Raw genomic sequence first — 9,943 nt, 5'->3', positions numbered from 1 at the left:
TGCAAGATTACTGCTTTCACAAAAAACTCCGGGAGATAAATGTGAGTAAATTAGGGTTTATTATATTATTTAGGGCAATATAATTTCCAAAGTTCCTTTATTAAATTATTTATGCCCCTGGCGGTGGCCCAGCTGGGCAGTGGCCCTCCCTGGCAGCATCCCCCTGTGCCGGGTGGCCGCGGCGGTGGGTGAGGCGGGGACAGCGGTGACAGCCGGCGTGTCCCGGCAGCAGCAGCGCCAGCCTGGGAGGATCCACGGCGCACCGTCCTGCCCTGCTCCTGCTCTGCAGCCCCCCGGGGCAGCGGCCCTCGGGCTCCCCTGTCAGCGCTGAACGTGCCACACGAGGCCGCGCCCTCGTCCCGCTCCCGCTGCTGCTTACACGAGGAGTCAGGCGCTTTCCTGGAAATCGCAGCAAAATTACAGCCCCATCCCCGATGGAAGGCTTGTCCTCCGGAGGGGAGGCTGCAGGAGCCGATGCAGCCCGTGTTTAAACCCGGCCCCTCACCCCGCGCACAGAGAGGTCGGGGCTGGCCGGGGACGAACGGAGCCCCGGGACAGCACAGGCGAGGCAGGGAGGGACAGGTGAGCTCCGTCACGGCCCGGAGAGGAGGCTGCGGGTGAGAATTCAGCCGGAGCAGATCCTCTTTGCCTGGACAGCTCTGTTCCCCCGGGCAAGTGGCGTCACCGAGCATCCCGGGTGGGAATACCGAGCATCCCGGGTGGGAATGCCAAACATCCCAGACAGGAATTCCCAAGCATCCCGCTGGAGCCGGGCAGCGCTGCAGGGCTCCCTCTCACCCCTGGCATCCACCACCCACTGTTCCCAGCTGGCTCCCAGGCGCTGTCGGAGGGAACGGGCACAGCTCAGCCAGGAGCAGCGGGCGGAGCTGGCAGGGAGGGAGGGACGGAGGAACCCTGCACCGGCCAGGACGCGGAGCCCACCGTGCCAGGAACCCCAGCGAGAGGCTGCTGAGCTGGCACGGCCACTCCCGGGCAGGGCAGCACCACCACGGCCCCGAGCAGGCAGCGCCAGCCCCGCTCCCATGCCCGCTCCTGGTCCCTGCCGGCACCGGCACCAGAACCGAGGTCCCGAGCACCGGGCGCTGCCGTGGCTGCCCTGCTCGTTAGCTCCCGGCCCCGGCAGCCGGCTAACGAGGCCGGAGCTGACAGAGGAGGATTACCCGCTCCCAGGAAGCCGGCGTGATTGTGTTTACTCCAGAACCTGGGCCGATTTACTTGTCGGTGCGCATCATTAATCTTCTTCTACAATCCCTTCCCCATCTGCTCCCACTTTTTAATGAACTGCCACTTGCCACACTCAATAAAATCAACGTTTTCCCGGGATCGCAGCAAGAGGGGAAGCAAGAGGCAAGGCAGGGAGGGAGGGATGGAGATAAAGAGATGCACTTTGCTTCGGGAAGGTGTTTTCTCATCTACATGGGCAAACAGAGAGCGGCAGCTCTCCCTGAGACACTTTTGGCTGCCTTGCCCCGAGCCAGTCACAAATAACCACATCAGACTGTGCCGAACGCGAGCCGTACGATGCCGAGTGTCAGCCCAAGTTTGATCCCAGCTCTGCTGTTCTACACAATTATTTTCAGCGCATCAATACTGCAGGCGGCACCGAGATTGTAGTTTTCCAGCTTGCTGGCAGCTCTGGGGATTCATCCGATATCAGGCTATTACCTTCTGATTACTTTCCTTGGCAGCCAACCCGTTTGGAGCTGGCAAATAAACAATAGGGAAGAGTGTGATGGGGAGCTTAGCTTTCAAATTACACTTTTCAATCATTTGTCACACCAAAGGTATAATGAGTGTTTCATACAGAACTCAAAAGGCTGCGGGGCTGGTAGGGGCGGGGGGAGCTTCACTTAATGTGGAGGGCGCCGGGTTTGGGTGGAGCTCAGGAACTTCATTTCCATTTCTCGGGATTTTTGTTTGTGGACGCGGCCAGCCCAGCTGGGCAGGACCTGTTGGAAAAGCTCTGTGCCGGGGAAAAAAGCCAGAACGCCCAGGGAAGGGGAAGGGCAGGACAGATGCCATCCCAACACACCTGCAGGGACCTCCCTGACCCTGGAGACGGCGAGGATGGCTGACCCGAGCTACTCCCTAACGATTTGCTCCTTGACGTTCCTCGGGATCAGAGAATCTCATGTTAATGTGGATCTAACGCAGAAATCCATACCAGCCATTGGATACTAATTAAATGCCATCATTCTATTGATATTCCCGGTGTTTATTGCTCGCTGCAATTAGCGCCGAGCCCTCGCTGCCGGGGCACTGCCCCTCGCTCGGAGCAGCCCCTGCCCCCTTCCCGGCACCACCTCCCGCCCTGCGCCAAGTTTCCTGCGGCTGCTTTGGGAGTCAGGACGCTGCTGCCTCGCCCTCAGCATCCTCCCCCGAGCTGCCTCAGCCCTGTCTGTTCCTCAGGCTCCCAGTCCCACTGCCCACATGTCAGACGAGAGCGAGGAATAGAAATCGCTCCTTAAAGTTCACAACCCGTCACTCCGGCTTTCAGAAATACAAGCAAAAATGGCAAAGCAGTAGGGGGAAAATCCATTTCTTTCGAGATGATCTTTCCCTGGAACATGTCCTGTTGATCTGCAGTCAGGGAAAGGCGAGTGTGTTTGTCTGAGATAGGGGAATCAGATCTGTCTGAACTCTCCTCTGCTCCCAGCTCCCCCTTCAAAAGAGCTTGTGGGAAAAGAAAAGCCTTGAGACAGAAATCTCTCCTGTTCCTAGACGTTTCCTTGGGGAACGTGCCCCCAGAGGGAGGACCAGCCCTCCTGTCCCTCTCCTGTGCCACCGGAAAGAGCGGGATGCACCTGGAACACCCCGGCAGTGCGGGCAGGACCAGGCTCTCCCCGGCTGGTTTGGGCTGGGTGCTGCGGCCTCAAAGGCACCGGGGGTATTTAGGGCGAGGTGCTGCGGCCCCAAAAGCTCGAGGGCCACACTAGGGACTGCAGGGACCTGTTGCATCCCGCCGTGTGGCTGAGCCGAGCACCCGTCAGGAGCAGAGCGAGCCTTTACTCCCTCAGGGATGGAGGCACTTCGCAGGGACCCCTCTGGCCGCCAGAGCTCCTGGGGCACCGGCACAGCAGCGCGGGACAGAGACAGCCCGTGGAGGGGACACTGCCACCGGGAGCATCCTGCGGGTGCTACCGGACCCCCATGGAATTGCGGCGGCGCGGGGCGAGCGGCTGCACGGAGCTGCGGGTCCTGCGCCGGTGCAGCAGTGCCACCTCCCGTCCGCGCCGCGGGGACAGCCCGGGGCTCACCCGGACCCTCTGCCAGCGTCCCCCGGGGCTCCGCGTCCCCCCGGGGCTGCCGGGACCCCGCTGTGCCCGGGACATCCCCTCCAGCACCGGGGCTGCCCGCACCCGGCACCAGCCCGGCCTCGGCGGCTGCCGCGCGGAGAAGCGGGAGGAAAAGAAACGCTCCGCGGAAAAGAAAGGGAAAAACCAGCAGCGTGACCTATAAACATCTGCTCCTGTTCCCCGCAGTTATTGCAGAGAGACGAGGATGAGATATTTCAGGCTGCTCGCGCATCTGGGAAGGGGTTTGGGGTTTGCTCGCTTCCCCCACCCCCAGTCACTTTCCAGGCTGTGAGAACCGCAGAAAGGATTAGAGCTAAACCTCCCTGTCCTTATCCGGAGGCAGTGTCCCTAAATGCTCCCCCAGAAGGGATGTGCCGTGGGGAGACCTGCTGCGGGAGCTGCTGGAAGGACTCCCAGCCCCTCTCTCGCCCCGGGGAGCCCCACTGTGACAAGGGGACAGGCAGGGAGGCACCTCAGGGCTCCTGTCCCGGGGCTGAGCCTGCTCCTGCCCCCACAGCTGCCACCGCAGCCAGCAGTAAGGAAATAAACTCTGTGCGTTCACGTTTGCCCTGCTGCCGCCCCGATTCCCACCAGGATGAGCGGCTGTCCGAAGGCAGCCCCCGCGGGACCCACCCGGGAGCTGCCCGGGGTCCCCCCGAGGGCCTCCAGCCCAGCCGGGATGCCCCGGAGTGGTCCTGGATGCTCAGCCCTGAGTTACGGGGGAATTTCACCGGAGAGAAGGTGCTGCAAAGTCCTGCCCTCCATTCAGTCAGGTGAAAGCCGTGCTCTCCGAGGGAGGATGCAGAAAGGTGCGGGAGAACAGGGAAAGGCAGTGAGGAACAAAACCCAACTGGTGAACAGCATCGGGAAATCCCGCTGGGAGCTCAGGAGAGGAGAGGAGAGGAGAGGGAAGTGGTTGGTGTAACCTTGGAGACGGAGACAAGGAGCCCGAAGCAGAGGGAAAGCAGTGCTGGGGCGGGCACCGGGAGGGGAGCATGGCAGAGGGGCTCGCAGGGACGGGGGGGAGCCCCTTCCCAAAGCTGGAGCCCCCTCCCAAAAGCTGGAGCCCCTTCCCAAAGCTGGACAGCTCCGGGATGGAGCCCGTGGAGGGCCTGCAGGGGCACAAAGAGGTTCTGTGGAGATTCTCCCGTGTCAGGAAGGGGGAGCAGGAAGGTGAGGCAGCGGGAGAGAGGAGCAGGGTGGGAGGATAAAGGGAGAGAAGTGGGTGGGAGGTGGTGGTGCAGGAGCAAGAGGAAAGATCAGAGAGGAACAGGGAAGAGCAGGATAAAAGCTGTACCCAGGCTGCTCCGGCCACCACTCCACAGCCAGAACTGTCCATCTCGTGAAGGGCTGTCTGGATAAATCCTGTCCATCCTCCAGCGGAAGCAATGGCTGCTGTTCCCTTGGAACCTGGGCCGGTTTCTGCTTCTCTAACTTTCCATTCTCCCCATCCCATGCCCTCTTTGCTCCTTCCCTTTGGAACAGAGGAAACCTCCAGACTCCCTCCTGCCTGGCCCCCAGCTCAGCACGAACTGGGCACAGTCACACGTCCCTTGCTCCTCCTGGAGGGAGCAGAAGCCCAGGGAGCCCAGCCACTTCCCACTACCTGGGCAAGGGACACCTCGGGTAACGCGGGGCATCAAACAGCCGCAATTAGCTCTGATCTTAATTACACACAATACTGATGAGATCATCAATTTAATCTAATTAGTCTGCAGAGCTCAATTGCCTGTCCCTTTTTCTTAAATAATGCGCTGTACCAGCCCGTTATCCCTTTGGATACAACCTGCTCGCTCCCACCATCCAGCGCCAGGCACGGCTGGCCTGGCCACGTGCTCCTGTGGCACCTGTCGCTGTCACCTCCGCACCCCTCTGGTCCCCGAGGAGGGGAAGGCGCTTTCCCGAGAGGCTGCATCCAGGCTCTGGACATCCCACCGGCTCTGGGCAGTGGATGTCACACCCGGGGATCCCGGTGAGCCCCCGGTGCCTCAGCCTCACCCCCGGAACCTGCCCTGGCCCCGGCCCCGAGCAGGGATCAATGAAATCCCCTAAAAGCTCATAACTCGGAGGTAATTATAAGAAGCATCAATTACCCGGCGATGCAGGTTTCACGAATTCAATTAATTTGCATAGTGATCGATTGAGGCAGGGCCCCCGGGGCCCCGGGGAAGGGAGGACATTGTTCTGCGCGCCATTGATTCCACAATGTAAAACCAAAGCGCTCTCCCCTCATTCAGAGCTGCTCATTCAGCCATATTAACTTTCAGATCGTTTATTTTTGTACGTCTTTCAACTCTGTTTGTTGCTATCACACAAATGCAGAGTATTACATTGTAGAGAATAATTGAATCAATACAGTCATGGTGCTCTGGGTCTCCCAGGCCCGCAGGAGTGCGGGGGCTGGCGGGGGCCCGCGCGCAGCCGGGGAGGGCTTGTTTTAACCTTCCCAGTGATTAAAACGCCCGTCTGGTTCTGGATTAACTTTCTGCACCGCGTGGTTGTTATTGTTTCGCCGGGATCGGATCGGGAGATGCCGGCGCTGGGAGAAATCCGCGGAGAGGCTGCTCCCGCTCCCCGAGCATCCCGAGGCTCCATGTCGGGGTGCGGACCCAGCCAAGCCCTCCTTCCCCTCGCCGTCCTTCTCCGTCGCAGGCGGCCACACGCAAATCAGGGCCTGGGAGAGAGGAAGAAGCCCCTTGAAATGAAAAGCCACCGCATAAAGGAAGACTCCTTCAGACTGAAATGGCTCTGAAAGGAGACGGGTTTTAATTCCGCCTCCCCTCCCACTGGGATATTAGACAGCTAAATAGCAGCGCGCCTGTTTCCTTCAGATAACCGGCTCCCAATGAGCACCGTAATTGTCCCCGGCCCCTCTCCGGTGCCGCGCGGAGCAGGTCATTTACCGCCCGGCACACGCAGCTAAACACAAATCCATTTTCCAAGGGAAATTTCTATTCTTATCTGCGCTCTGCAAGAGGGTCGCACGCGGCCCCTGTTAATTGAAGCTTTGATGTTTGTTGGAGGAGGCCTCTGATCAGCTCCGCCAAGGGCTGAGCCGCCGGCGCATGCCTGCGCCCACCGTGCTGGGCAGGGCCGGGACGGCCGCCGTGGGAGGGGAATCCTGATAAAGCAGGAGGCAGCAGGACCGCTCTGCCTCGGTGGTGGAGCTGAGATGCCCCGGGGCCGCCTGCCCCCAGCCCCAGGCCGGTGGCTCCGGCAGACCTGAGTGTCGGCCCAGGGCGCTTCCCGTGATCCGGTGTCTTCTGAGTGCTTTGGCTCGTTTGCTGCAATATCCTCCAGCAAATCAAGCATCCCCTTCTTGGGATGTTTTCAATCTGTTTTATGTTGATTTTAATTAAAGAATTTGAAACTGAACAAACAGTTCGTAGCAGGTGGCCATACGAGTGTGAAATAAGCAAACTGTTCTCTCTGCCACAAACCCCACCAGTAAATTCCTTCAAATTAATCCCAGCCTCTGAGAGGCTGCCGGCTCTGTCTGAAGCAAGCCGGGCTCTGCTGTTCTCCAAATATTTGCCTTCATCCCAGTGCCAGGAGCTGGGGAGCAGGGATGGACAGAAACCATGTCCTCGGCAGGGATGCTGTCTGCCCACCTTCGCTCACTCCCTGAGGGCAGGAGGGTGGATTTCCCACTGGGAAAATACCGCACCACGGATTTGGGAGTGGGTCCTGGAGCCTGGCTGCACCAGCACGAACCCAACACGAACCCATCCTAATCCTCCTCCTCTTCCAAGGCAGCACATTTCTGCCCAAACATCCCTGCCGTGCTCCAGGACCGTCCTCGGCAGCCAGGAGCTCCTGCCGTGACCTTGACGGAACAGAGGGAAGGGCCCCTGCCCAGGTAACAGTCTGTGCATATTGATGGCCCCCAGGGAAGGCAGAGGTGAGGCACAGATGCCCACGAACTTTTCTTCTTGTAAGGCTGTGCCGGAGATAGCGAGGGGAGAGAAAAGTGAGGGAGAGGAAACTGACAGACACACACACAGACACAGACACAGACAGACAGACACACACACACACACACTCTCCTTCATCTCACACTCCTGCCCTCGCTCAGAAACCTTATCAGCGTCTGTAAGAGATCACTTTTCGCCCTCTGGAAAAGCCAGCAGAGAGGAGCTGCCAGCTCTGTTGGTGTCCTGGGTTCTGTTTCCTGCCCCAGAGGTACTCGGGGTGCAGGGGAATCTCGTGCCCTCAAACAGTTTGCATCTCCCTCCTTCTTCCCACCTCACCCATTCTTCCCATGGCTCCAAGCACAGCCAGGGAATGAGCAGATTCCCTGCCACTCACCCGCTCCCACCCCAGCTTTCGAACCTGGCAGAGTTTTGGGGAGAGGAGCAGCCAAGGAGCCACCAGCTCCCCACTCCGCTCCTGGGTCCCACTTGTGCATCAATTCCTTTTCCCCCTGCAGTGCTCGGAGCATGTTTAACATCCCACCTTTCCCGTCCGCCCTTCTGGGTGACCCAGAGCTCCCGGGAGCCCGCGTGTGCCCACGCCAGCCGAGCTACCCGGATAACGACGAGATGTTCCACTTCCCTGGGATTGCTGAGTGTTCTTTCCTTTCCCCTCAATAAATATGGATGCACAGCTGCTGCTAAACAGAACCAACAGCAATAAAGGCTGCAAGGCGCTGCTCCCTCCCTCCGTGTGCTCCCGCTGCTGCCACTGGCCTGGAATCAGGCAGCTTGGAGGCCAGGGGCTGGATCGGGATTTTCCTCCCCACAGGCTCGGGAGTCTGTGGAGACAAAAGAATGCTGACAAACACCTGGGGAAGAGGATGGGATTTAACAGAAGATGAGGCAGCCCAGCTTCTCCTGCAGCCTCGCCCCAGAGCCTGGAAGGAAGCGTCGAGATTAAAGCATTGAACGCTTCCCGCGAAGGCACCACGGGAATGCCACATCCCAATGCTTCCTCCCGGCCTTTAAAGGAAACGATATGCTCTGCTCCATTTATTAATCTCCTAATCACTAAATTAATTTCCATCTCAGTTACAGCACGCTCGGAGTCTATTAGTAAATCCTGGCCTGGCTGCTTGGCAACTTTTGTTGTAAGATTCCTATTAGATCATGTTTCAAACCGGCGGAGACGGAGCAGTTATTATCTCAATAAGTCCGACACCAGAGGCACTCCCGCCGCTCGGAGCCCTGCATCCAGGCACGCACCGCACCCCTGGGATCCCACACCTCCCACCTGCGGAGCGCCCACCGCGCAGCCCGAGCACCCCGGGGCCGGCCCCGCGCCCTGTCGCTCCCGCTGCTCTCCTGCCGGGCGTTCCGGAGGATGAGGCTGTCATTCCGGGTGGGAACGTTCGCTCTCTCGTCTGTGAGGTGATTTTTGCCCGACCCGCGGCACAGCCCCTGCCGGGGGGCTCAGGGCCGGCACAGGGGGACAGACGGGCACCGAGCGCCCCCCGCGCCGGGCAGGAGGCTGTGCCAGCCCCGCAGCACCGCCAGCCTCCCCCTCTCCCCCCGCGCCGCACGCCGGCTCCTCCGGCTCAGCGGCGTGAAATTTAATTTGCGGCGATCAGCTGGAGGTGAGGCGGGCGCTGAATTAGCTCGACGCGGCGCTCTCGCCTCCGCCCCGGCCCCCTCCGCGGCTGGCAGGCGGAGACACGCGGTGCCCTGCCTGTCCCCGCCGCCGCGGAGCATCCCCGCGGGGAGCAGCCGGGCGGGGCAGCGCTGCGGGGCCGGGAGCGGCCGGAGCTGCCGCGCTGCTCCCGCCCGGACCCGCGGGCGCCGCGCAGGGTGAGTTATGGCGTGGCTGGATGCGCGCATATTCTGATAAGGAAGAATAATAACTTGTCAAAGATACATATGATATGTGTTTTCTTTCCAGACAGAATATATATTGGGATAATTCATCAACTCGGCCTGGCACTGGCCAGGAGAGAGAAAGGAGAGAAAAAGAAAGTCAATAAAAAGAAGTGGAGGCAGAAAAACCCCCTTGGCACTGAGTGCTGTCTCCCTGCAGGATCCCTCTGCTCTGAGCCGTGTCTGGCAGGAGCTCCTCGGCTGCTCCGCTGGAATCTGGACTGCATCCACAGGGATGGTGTGCCACGGTGGGCTGGAGTGAGCACAGCCCCAGCCGTGGGGTGAAACGTGAGTGAAAGAAGCGCTGGTTTGGGCCCCAACTCACCCGACTGCTGCCAAACCCAGCCCTGAGCTCCCAGAGCATCCCTCCTGAGGAGGAGTGTGGCACAAACACCACGACGCCGAGGGATGAAGGCTGGCACATCCCAAACCAGCACACCCGGGGACTGTGGGGAGATGCAGAGGGGTTTGTAAAGTGATTTGTCAACTGACAAGCAGAAATATATTACCAATTTAGCCCTGTGATTTGCCTGCAACTTTTTTATCCTTGAGATGTTGTTGAACAGATTAAAGTGTCAGCTTTGATCCATGCGTTTGGATGGGAACATAAATATTGCTGGCTCTTCTCCTCCTGGCCAGCACCTGCCCCAGGTGAGCGCGCCCAGGGGTGCTGCCCACCCACACGCCCAGCCCTCCACCCCAGCACCAAGGCAACAGCCCCAGGAGTGCCAGGATGTCCGGGCGAGGCCTGGAATTACCCTGACATTCCGTTTAGTAGGAGTTTGGCTGGACCTGCCC

This window comes from Hirundo rustica, chromosome 23 (assembly GCF_015227805.2).
Source record: "Hirundo rustica isolate bHirRus1 chromosome 23, bHirRus1.pri.v3, whole genome shotgun sequence".
Classification (NCBI taxonomy): domain Eukaryota; kingdom Metazoa; phylum Chordata; class Aves; order Passeriformes; family Hirundinidae; genus Hirundo; species Hirundo rustica.
The sequence above is the reverse complement of the archived record's forward strand: the minus strand, read 5'-3'. Positions refer to the sequence as shown.